The sequence below is a fragment of the Vigna unguiculata genome, chromosome 1 (assembly GCF_037176805.1).
Source record: "Vigna unguiculata cultivar grain cowpea cultivar isolate G323 ecotype 2 chromosome 1, ASM3717680v1, whole genome shotgun sequence".
Lineage (NCBI taxonomy): Eukaryota > Viridiplantae > Streptophyta > Magnoliopsida > Fabales > Fabaceae > Vigna > Vigna unguiculata.
Genome location: NC_140792.1, coordinates 7617716 through 7627167, shown reverse-complemented (window position 1 = coordinate 7627167; position 9452 = coordinate 7617716). Strand labels below are relative to the sequence as shown.

General features: G+C 30.2%; 1 long non-coding RNA gene across 2 annotated transcripts; it reads left to right on the top strand.

The window, feature by feature from the left end:
• Positions 1-2664: 2664 nt before the first annotated feature.
• LOC146888675 (uncharacterized) lies at positions 2665-6978 on the top strand. Of its 2 annotated transcripts, XR_014996519.1 has the most exons (5): positions 2665-3704; positions 3817-4004; positions 4085-4137; positions 4640-4691; positions 6739-6978. It is a non-coding gene; the product is annotated as an uncharacterized LOC146888675 (long non-coding RNA). The 2 variants fall into 2 exon arrangements; XR_014996515.1 differs by lacking the exon at positions 4085-4137 and having other exon boundaries at positions 2671-3704.
• The last annotated feature ends 2474 nt before the right edge of the window (positions 6979-9452 follow it).

The following is a 9452-nucleotide window of genomic DNA, read 5'->3' as shown; positions in this document are numbered from 1 at the left end:
GGGGATACGAACGAGGTAGGTTTGTATGTTTTGTGCTCACACTTGAGAGGTGCTGCATGCGAGGAGGCACGTAGCTGGTGGATCACATGTGTTGGACAACGGGCGGGCAGGTTCGTAGAGTAGGACTACGAACGAGGAGGTTCATAGAGTAGGACTACCAACGAGGAGGTTCGTGGAGGCAGGACCACGAACGGGCAGGTTCGTGTGAGCATCATAAACCCTAAATCTGAGGCTAACCATTTGTGTGTTTTAAGGCTGAAAAGCCTTGGGGTTTTAAGGTCTTGGCCAAGAACTAACTAGAATGAATGAGATGGGTGAATTACTTTTATATTATTGACATATATTTTATTTGGTGTATAAGCTCACCCTTTCTGTTTGTGATTGGCAATGATCGTGTGATTCGTTACACGGGAGCAGATGATGATACAGGTGATGTTGTGGATGCACAGACGACGGAGTGAGGGCTAGCTTGGGACTAGAACTAGGGACTTTATTATGTTTTCCATTGTTTTTGTCGGATTTTGGAACTTGTATTGACATTACTATTCAGCTTTATATAAATTATGGCACGCTAAACTATGTTTTAAATTTTCTCGCGTTTGGGAATAATAATATTGCGACGTTTAAATTTATTTTTCTATATTTATTTATTTAATTAAGTAATTTTCATTAGGGACGTTACATTCAAGGTCAAACTTGACCTGTTTGGCTTCCAAGGGTCAGAGTAGGGCATTTGAGGTAGTCTCTTTATCGAAGATACGAATATGCAGAAGGTTATGTATCAGTGTACAAGTGAAGATAAGTTGTGGATTTGTAGGCGAAAAGCACTAGAGGAGTCTATCTGCTTCAAGAGAAACATGAGAATCCCCGCTGAAATTGTAAAACCCATTTTCCTTTTTCTATTATTTTATTGGTGCTTAGTAAATTAAAAGGGGCAAAGCCAGCCCACATGTTATTTTTTTCAGAAACCTTTTCAGCTTCCAAATCAATTCTTCTTTCAACTTTCTTCACTCTTCCAAGCCACTATTCTTCTCCCCTTCTTACTCTCTTCTCTCCTTGAAACAGAAGCTGAGTTAGGGCAATTGCGGAGTTCCCCACAGAGTTGAGCTAACGCTTTCCTCTTTGTGAAAGTCAAAAAATCCAAACCCTTGTCTCGTATCTTTGTGTCCAGTTTGGAGTTTTGTATAAGAGCCTCATTTTTGTCTCACTATGCTCTTGTTCTTTGGCCTGATTTGGGTGTGATGCTCATTTCCACCTAGGGCTTTCTTCCCATCAAGAGTAGTAACAGTTAGAGGTGAGAGAAGTTAAACCTTACTTTTGCGTGATAATTATGTTTAAATGTCTTATTGTGTGTTGATGTTAGTTTTGGTAGTTCAAATAGATCGATTCATGTTGTTCTTCATGGGTATGAGATGAAAAATCCCTAATTTTATGTTTGGGTATGTACAGGTTAGAAAATTTTGGGATTTTTGTTGAATGCATGTGATTTAAGATAAATTTGATGGAAATTGAGACTGTAACATGAAATTAGAAATGTTTCTGACTTACATGGGGCTTAAAATGGGTTTTAGGTTCTTTTGACGTTGTCATATTACAGAATTCACGTTTCTGCGTTATGCAGACTCATTGGGCGAGCCTAATATCTAACTGGACGAAATCCACAACTTATCTCGCGAAATTTTGAGTTCCCGCTTCGTTAACCGTTAGATCGAGCTAAAACTTTTACAAAAGGTCCTAGACATATGATAATTTGTTTTGACTGTTGTGATCTTTGTTTGCAAATGTATAGTGATAGCAGTTTTTTTTAAAGGTTCCCGTAGATTAGGTTGTTGGCAACTTTGACCTTTGTCACTTGTTTAGTGCATAACGTTTTCTATAGGTACCCAATCAGATTGATTCTTTTTGCATCAAGTTCTTGATTCATATATCTTTCACTTGATTCTAAGAACATTATTTTTGGATTTTTGTACAAGTTGTAGTTTTTTTTTTTTAAACTCCCAACTGATTTGCATATGCGTTGTTAAGCTATTGTGTAATATATTTGGTGACTATGTGAATGTGTGGGGATGATATGAATTGTTGGAATATAATGATGTACTAAACTATGATGATGACCTTGTCGATGGATATGTGTATTGTACATTAATGATATAATGTATGAGACTTGACTTGGTATATTTTTGTAAAATATGTGATTATTTTGATATTTCAAATTTGAAATGGTAATTATTCATATATAATATGTGGATTATGTGAGGATTTCATGGAGAAATTCCTTTGGTGATAAATTATTGTATGTAATGACTTAAGGATTCAAGTAAGGTTACATTCTAACACTCTAATGGATTAGTCAAACTCACATAAAGTAGATTGGTTCATGTGGTGAGAGTAGTATGAGGTCCAAGTCTCTGGTAGAATAATGGTCTTAGATGATCCTGGACTATCATTGTCTATGATAGGGTCACTAGTGCAAAATTAACTTTTTATATCTATATATTATATCTGTTTAAATCCACCATGTATAAAAGAGGAAAAAATCACATTTTTGTAAAAAATAAAAGTTCTTTTACATGTGTTGGGACTAAAAATAGGTATAGAACGAGATCCATTGCATTTTTTTATTATGATAGAAGAATTTCTACACCTATTGGACCCATAACAGGTATAGAATCTTTTAACGGTCTATCATTTCCGTCACGACTTCCGCTTTCAAACTCTTATCCACCTAACACACCACTCAAAGATAGTCCTCTCCTTCCACTACGCAAAAACCCTTACCAATCCACATTTCATACACCTCCTCATCGATTCCATGGCAAGGGTTTGCCAATTTGACATTGCAAGGCAATTCATTGAAATGACCTAGGGTTCATTGGGAGCTACTGCAATGACTAGTCAACAAAACATGTCGTTCGAGTCAAACGAAGAAGGTGAGGAGGAAGACGAAGTGAGATACGAAGGAGATGAGGAGTAGATTCCAGTGGCATTGCCGGCCACGCACAAGTGGTGGCGCAAGAGGCGTTGGAGCTCGGCAGAGGCTGCTATGGCTCTGACGGTGATGGCGAAAGCTCATCTTAGTTAATTTCGTTAATTGTTCTTCGTGAGAATTTTGAATTCAATGTTTTACTACTTTGGGTGCTTTTGTTTTGGTTCCTACATTCAATTCAAATTTGTTTTCGTTCCTACACTCAATTCAAATTCGTTTTCGTTCTGGTCATGTTCTTTTCATTGAAGAAGACCACTTCATATTTCCCTTTTCATAGTTCTAACTCAATTCATATCTTTCTTTTCACATGTTTTGGCTTCCATCGTAATGGCTAACATGAATGATGCTTAATGGTGGAATCCTTGTGCATATGTATTTCTTTTATATTCATATTGCTACTTTATTTTGTAATTTATGCTAGTTCTAGAATTGGCATGACATTTGTACTAACTTCTATATGTTTTATCTAGTAATTCTAAGGTAATTTAGGTGACTTATTCAGTCCTCTGGCAATGCAAGTTAAAGTACTGGATTTATTTTCGTTAATCATTAGGCTAGTAGGTTATCTCTTATAGACCTTTTACTATCCCTTAATTTTGATGTATTTCTCTTAAACAAAGAAGAAAAACATGATTGGATTGTGGACTTAGTAAGATGCTTATAACACTTTATTTTCGTAGGGGAAATGCTTTGTATCAAGAAGAAAAACTAGAGGAGGGTATGAAAATCTTCTATATAGTTCTTTACTGTTTTTAGTTCATTGAAATTTCGTTCTTCACTTTTTATATTAGGTTGTTTGACAAATTTGTGGTTGTCTTGGTTCTTTTTAGATCATAGTGTATATGGGAGATGACTTCGTGTTCCAGTTGTTTGGGAAGCACAAAGATATGGATGGATGTGGTGTTATGTCCTAGTTATTGTGTCAGACTTGATGGAGAAAACAAAGGTCTTGATAAAGGGAATATGTCTAAAATTGATGGCTATCAGAGTTTATGAGTTTCAAGAACCAGAAATACATGTAAGTGTCAAATTATACATCATGTTCACAAAAAGTTGTCTCTTGTTGGTATAATATCTTATAAGCTACATTTCTTCTAGACAATAAAGAGTTAGAGCATTTCCAAGCTCTTATTGAAGCTCAATCTCCAAAGGTAATAACAAAATGTTAGAGTTGTTCATTTTAGCTTAATTTATTGGGTATGCTGGTTAACTGATGAATCCAAATACAGTTTATGGTAATTGTTGTGCAAAATTTAGTTCTTTTTATGGTCTCAATTAAATATTTTTTTAAATGGATGTACTAAGTACATGTATGTTTCTCTTTTTAATAGTTGATGTTAAAATGCATAGTTAAAATCAATATATAGTAAGATGAGTTGGATTCAAAAAATTTTGTAGTAAGCGAGTTATTGGCAATATAATTACTAACATAGTTACGTGAGTCCTTTTCTACATTTTGAATATTTCAAACTATTCAGCAAAATTAATGCTTAGTTTTTATATTTATTGATAGACTTCTCTTATTATAACACCTTGTTCAGGGTGAACCTTCACTTGTTTTCACTACTAGATTTTTGGCTCTAAAGCATTGTTAGGGTAATTAGGCAGAAGTATTGGTTAATGTCCTATAATTATTTTATTTTTGTTGTGCAGGGTGGAAATGATCATGAAACCTATGAATCTGAACGGGCTATCGGACACACAGGTTAGTACTTTGAATTTGTTATCATTTGTGCAGGAAATATGATTGTTTCAATGCCATGGGTTAACAATTCAAATTCAATTTTTTTTTTAATTAAGACCCAATTTGTTTAAGATTATATTACTCAAAAGCCATTTTTTTAGGAAATGTAGTTACGCTTCTCCATTTATGGAATTACTTACAAAAGATTTAAAAAAGAATCAGAATCTTCAAAAGAAAATCTTTTTAACTTATTGTTCAAGAAACTGGAAGTGTACGTTTTTCTAAATCTCAAAAAATAATAATTATAGTAACCTTTTTCAAAAATTTTGTATATTTATTTCTTAAACGAACCAACTAAAGTTAACACCCAAGCCAACGTAGGGTAAAAAAATTAACTAGAATCATTATCTCTACAAGCCAAAAGTAGTGAACTTCAGGAAACCTTAGTGCTTCAAGGCGAAGTACACATAATTCATATTACACATAAAATGGTTATTACAATTACTCGCATGTTATTGTCTTTACATATTTAGTGTTTCATTATGATTTTATCCTATAAGCACAATTTAAGAGATTAAATTAAAGACATAACATGTTTCTAAACAATTAATTTCTTTCTACTATCTGATATGAAATCTTTTAAGTATATTATGAATTAATACAAAGGTGTTCTTAGTTCATGAATATAATAAGGCTATGGGAGACTATATTGGTATAGTGTGATGCTTTTCAAGCCAATTGAAACTCTTTCAAACTTCTTGGTACCTTTATGTATGACTTTTTGGTTCCATCCTCTTATCTAAGAAAAATTTTTAAGTTGTTTGACAATTTGTTTGGGCTAATGGATTAAAGTTTGTGACTTGATGAAATCCTTGCAGCAAGGAAAGTCGTTCACCATCTAGGAAACTTTCTAATTGCAAGGCCTATGCACATCAAAAGCCTACTATTAATGTAACCACATATTTTTTTTTGGTACTAGTCCATTCTTCTAGAAGAGATTAATGAACTAAATTTTCATCTTTTAATTTTTTATTTCATTTCTTGACTATTAACATCTGTGAATCACCACAATTGGTCTTAGTGTCAATTATTTAGCATTCGGTGGTCAATTATAAGCCTCATCTAACCGATATCAATTACCATATCAGAATCTTGATTTTAATTCAAACCCAGAGATAAATAATAGTGAACTTAATCCAATTTGTACAATTTATATGGTAATATGTTGACTAAGTGTAGATTTTCAATGACGCGTCTCCAATGGAGTAAAGATTCTTGAAGGATGTTCATGAGTAGAGTGATTCGTTTCTTTCAATTGTTTATAAAAGATGATGTTAGGTATTTTATGAGTTTTTATGTGAATATTAGATGTATAGTCATTTGGTTTGGAGTTATATAAACATTAGATTGTATTTCATGTAAATATTAGATTGAATGAAATTTGTTGTCGGATGTTTTGAAGAATTATATATAGATTTTGTGTGCGGTAGGAAACATAAATGAAATTTTCAAAAAACAAAATCACTTTTTATACTGGTTAAGGGCACAATCAGTATAAAAGGCGAAACTTTTTATACTAATTGTAACCATAACCAGTGTAGTAAATCACTTTTTATTACAAAATTTTCCCATCCCAATTAGACTTTCTATACCGATTCTAGTGACGGTATAAAAAATTGATTTTTTATACCGATCATGGAAGCAGCATAGAAAGGTGCAACTTTCTATACCGTCTACATTTATACCAATTTTAGAACTGGTATAAAAAGTCTTTTTTACCCGGTATAAAAAGGTGTTTTTGCACTAGTGGGTGAAACTCATTGGTAATGACTCTGTAGAATAGTAGATGCTACCACAAGTGCAAGTTTCCTATAAATCTGATTTCATTACATGTATCTGGATAATCGAGTTAGAGAGTCTGTTATGGTTTGGTATCACGTGTTGTGCTTAATAACTTGGTTGTCTATCTGTTATAAAATATTTTCACTAGCTTACCGTTCTCCTTTTTGTGCTCTGTTCTCTTGTGATGTTTTCTTTTTGCAATGATCACCAATCTTGGTGTGAGCAGATGAAGGAGCTCCTGATGATCGTCAAGATGGTGGAGATGTTGCCATTTAGATTAGGCATGTTGAATCTTGCTCTTTTGATAATCTTTTGAGGAATTATTTATGTCTATTATGCTTTGTTGAGCAATCTTTTACACAAATTTTTATGTCTTTAATGGTGTTTCTCTTGAGTTGTTTTACGTCCATGATACTTCTGTTGATTATAATATATTTTGGATGATTGTAATGATTTATTTCTAGTATACTTTCCTGTCTTTTGCTCTATTATATTATATTTATGTGATGTTTTATTTATTAAAAAATTTCTATTAAATGGGATGTCATAGTAATGGCAGTTTCTCTCGATATAAATGTGATTCCTTTTTTCACTTAAATGGCAGTTAACAAATTGAATAAACAACCCAAAATAACTGCTCCCGCTTCTCATTATGAACTAACTTTTATTTTTATTATTTTATATTTTATTTTCATTTTATAGGTGGTATATAAGGAAATGGTGGTGTGAAAAAAGAAAGAACAATGACTTATTGAGCTCAATTGGTTAACAAGGGGTGCAAACTATAAATAAGGGATTAAAAACAAAATAAATGGCCTACCCACTCACTAATAGAGAAAGATAATAGAGAAAGAAATAAGAGAAAGAAAGTAAAAGAAGTGGAAACATTCAAAATTAAATTATTTATTATTATTATTATTTTACAATTATATATGTTTTATTTTTTTTAACTTTGTTATTTTATTATTAATATTATTATTATTATTTTTTAATTTTATTTTATCTCTCCACTTTTTTCACATTTTATCTGTCTGATGAAATAGAATATTGACAATTACTTAAAAAAATGAAGATCTAAATTGTTTAAGATTTTTCACAAGGACCATTTTCAATTTTGCATAATAGTATATAAAAAAAAAATTTAACTATTTATTTTATTTTATTATTTATATTATATATAAATATATATATTATGAAGAAATTAATAATATCATTAATTATTAATTTTTTTATTATTAAATTATTTGTATTTGTGTAATATTATTTTTACTTGAAAAGTCAAGTAGCACGACGTCACATCCTTTGTATGCATGGAAGCTTTGAACAATGATTAAAAAAAAGCAGGGCAAATTTGTAATTTTATGTTATCTACAATAAATCCGTGCTAATCTTCTTATAATGTGAAGATCAAAATATTCTCTTTCACCTCAGATTCCATTCTCACAAATTAGAGCAAATTTGCTGATCCAAACAGATTTGTTACTCACTGCCTCCATCATGCCAACAATAAATTGGCCGACTGAACACTCTTACGAACCATTTTTAACATAGTAATTATTTCAAAAATCAATTTTAAACTATAATTTCAATGGCTAATAGATTGATAATGAAATATTTTAAAATAATTTTATTAATTTCTAAACAAATGCCATAAATTATTGTAATTTTAGCGAATAAATTGTTTACTCATAATTTATAGGATTAAATATATTTTTATCCCTTCAATTTTAGAGAAAATTAAAATTTATCATTTTTTAAATTTTGAACTAATTTAGTATCTTACTTCTTGAAATGCATTAATTTACTTTATTATTCAAATTTTGTTAAATTTATTTGATATTTCAAATATGTTTCGGAATTATCATTGATTTATATATAATTGACTTCATAAATAATTTCCCCCTAAAAGAAGTAGTAAAAAAATAAAGACTTAAATATTGTTTTGGTTCCAATTTTTATTCAATTTTTTCAATTTGGTCATAATATATTTTTTTCAATTTAGTCACAATATTAATTTATTTTGTTCAACTATGTCTTTTTTTGCTAACATCATTTAAATGACTAACGGACGATGAACTTTGACTACCACATGTCATTTCATGGGTTTTATTGGCTTTTATTTTTATTTTTATTTTCTTATTTGAAAAATGTTTGCATGTCAAGCTAATATTGTGAAAAGTGTTAGGGTTAGTGCCACTCATTAGAACCAATTTTTCATATTCAATTTGGTCCTGATATTGTAATTTTTTTTTCAATTCAGTCCCATTTTTTTTTAAATTAAGCAATCTTGTCCCTCTCAAATTGAGACGTATTAAAATTTTACATAAAATATACATTTTATGATATTTTTAATAAAATTCACATTTTTATTAAATATTTTTAATTTAGAATTAGAGTTGACTTAAAATTAAAATTAAAATTTTTTATGTTCGGAATAATACCATTGCTTTAAATTTTTAAGATGGTATAAATTAAATAAAGTAATATAACTGATTAATATAATGTTGTATGACATTTATATGTGATTTTTAACCTCTTACAATTTTAAACCAATGGTATAAGTCCACTATCCTAAGAAGTTTCGTTCTAATTTTATACCAATTGTAACTCTAAACAAACAATATTTAATAAGTAGATATAATCATTTTAATCAAATTATGTTTTTTTTATGTGTTAAAACATATCTCAGTTTACTATTTGAATTGTTTACACATTTTATACTAGTATTCGAGTTATTTACAAAGTTTAACACGTTTCCATTTCGATATCCAATAAAAAATGTCTTTGATACATACAAAATTTTAAATTATTTAAATAAAAGGTACTATATTCATTATTTTTAAAATTTAAAATTAAAATATATTCGTATCAAAATTAGATACTAAAAATATATTTAATTTTGAAAGAAAAAATTCGTCATACTATAATTCATTGTTTATT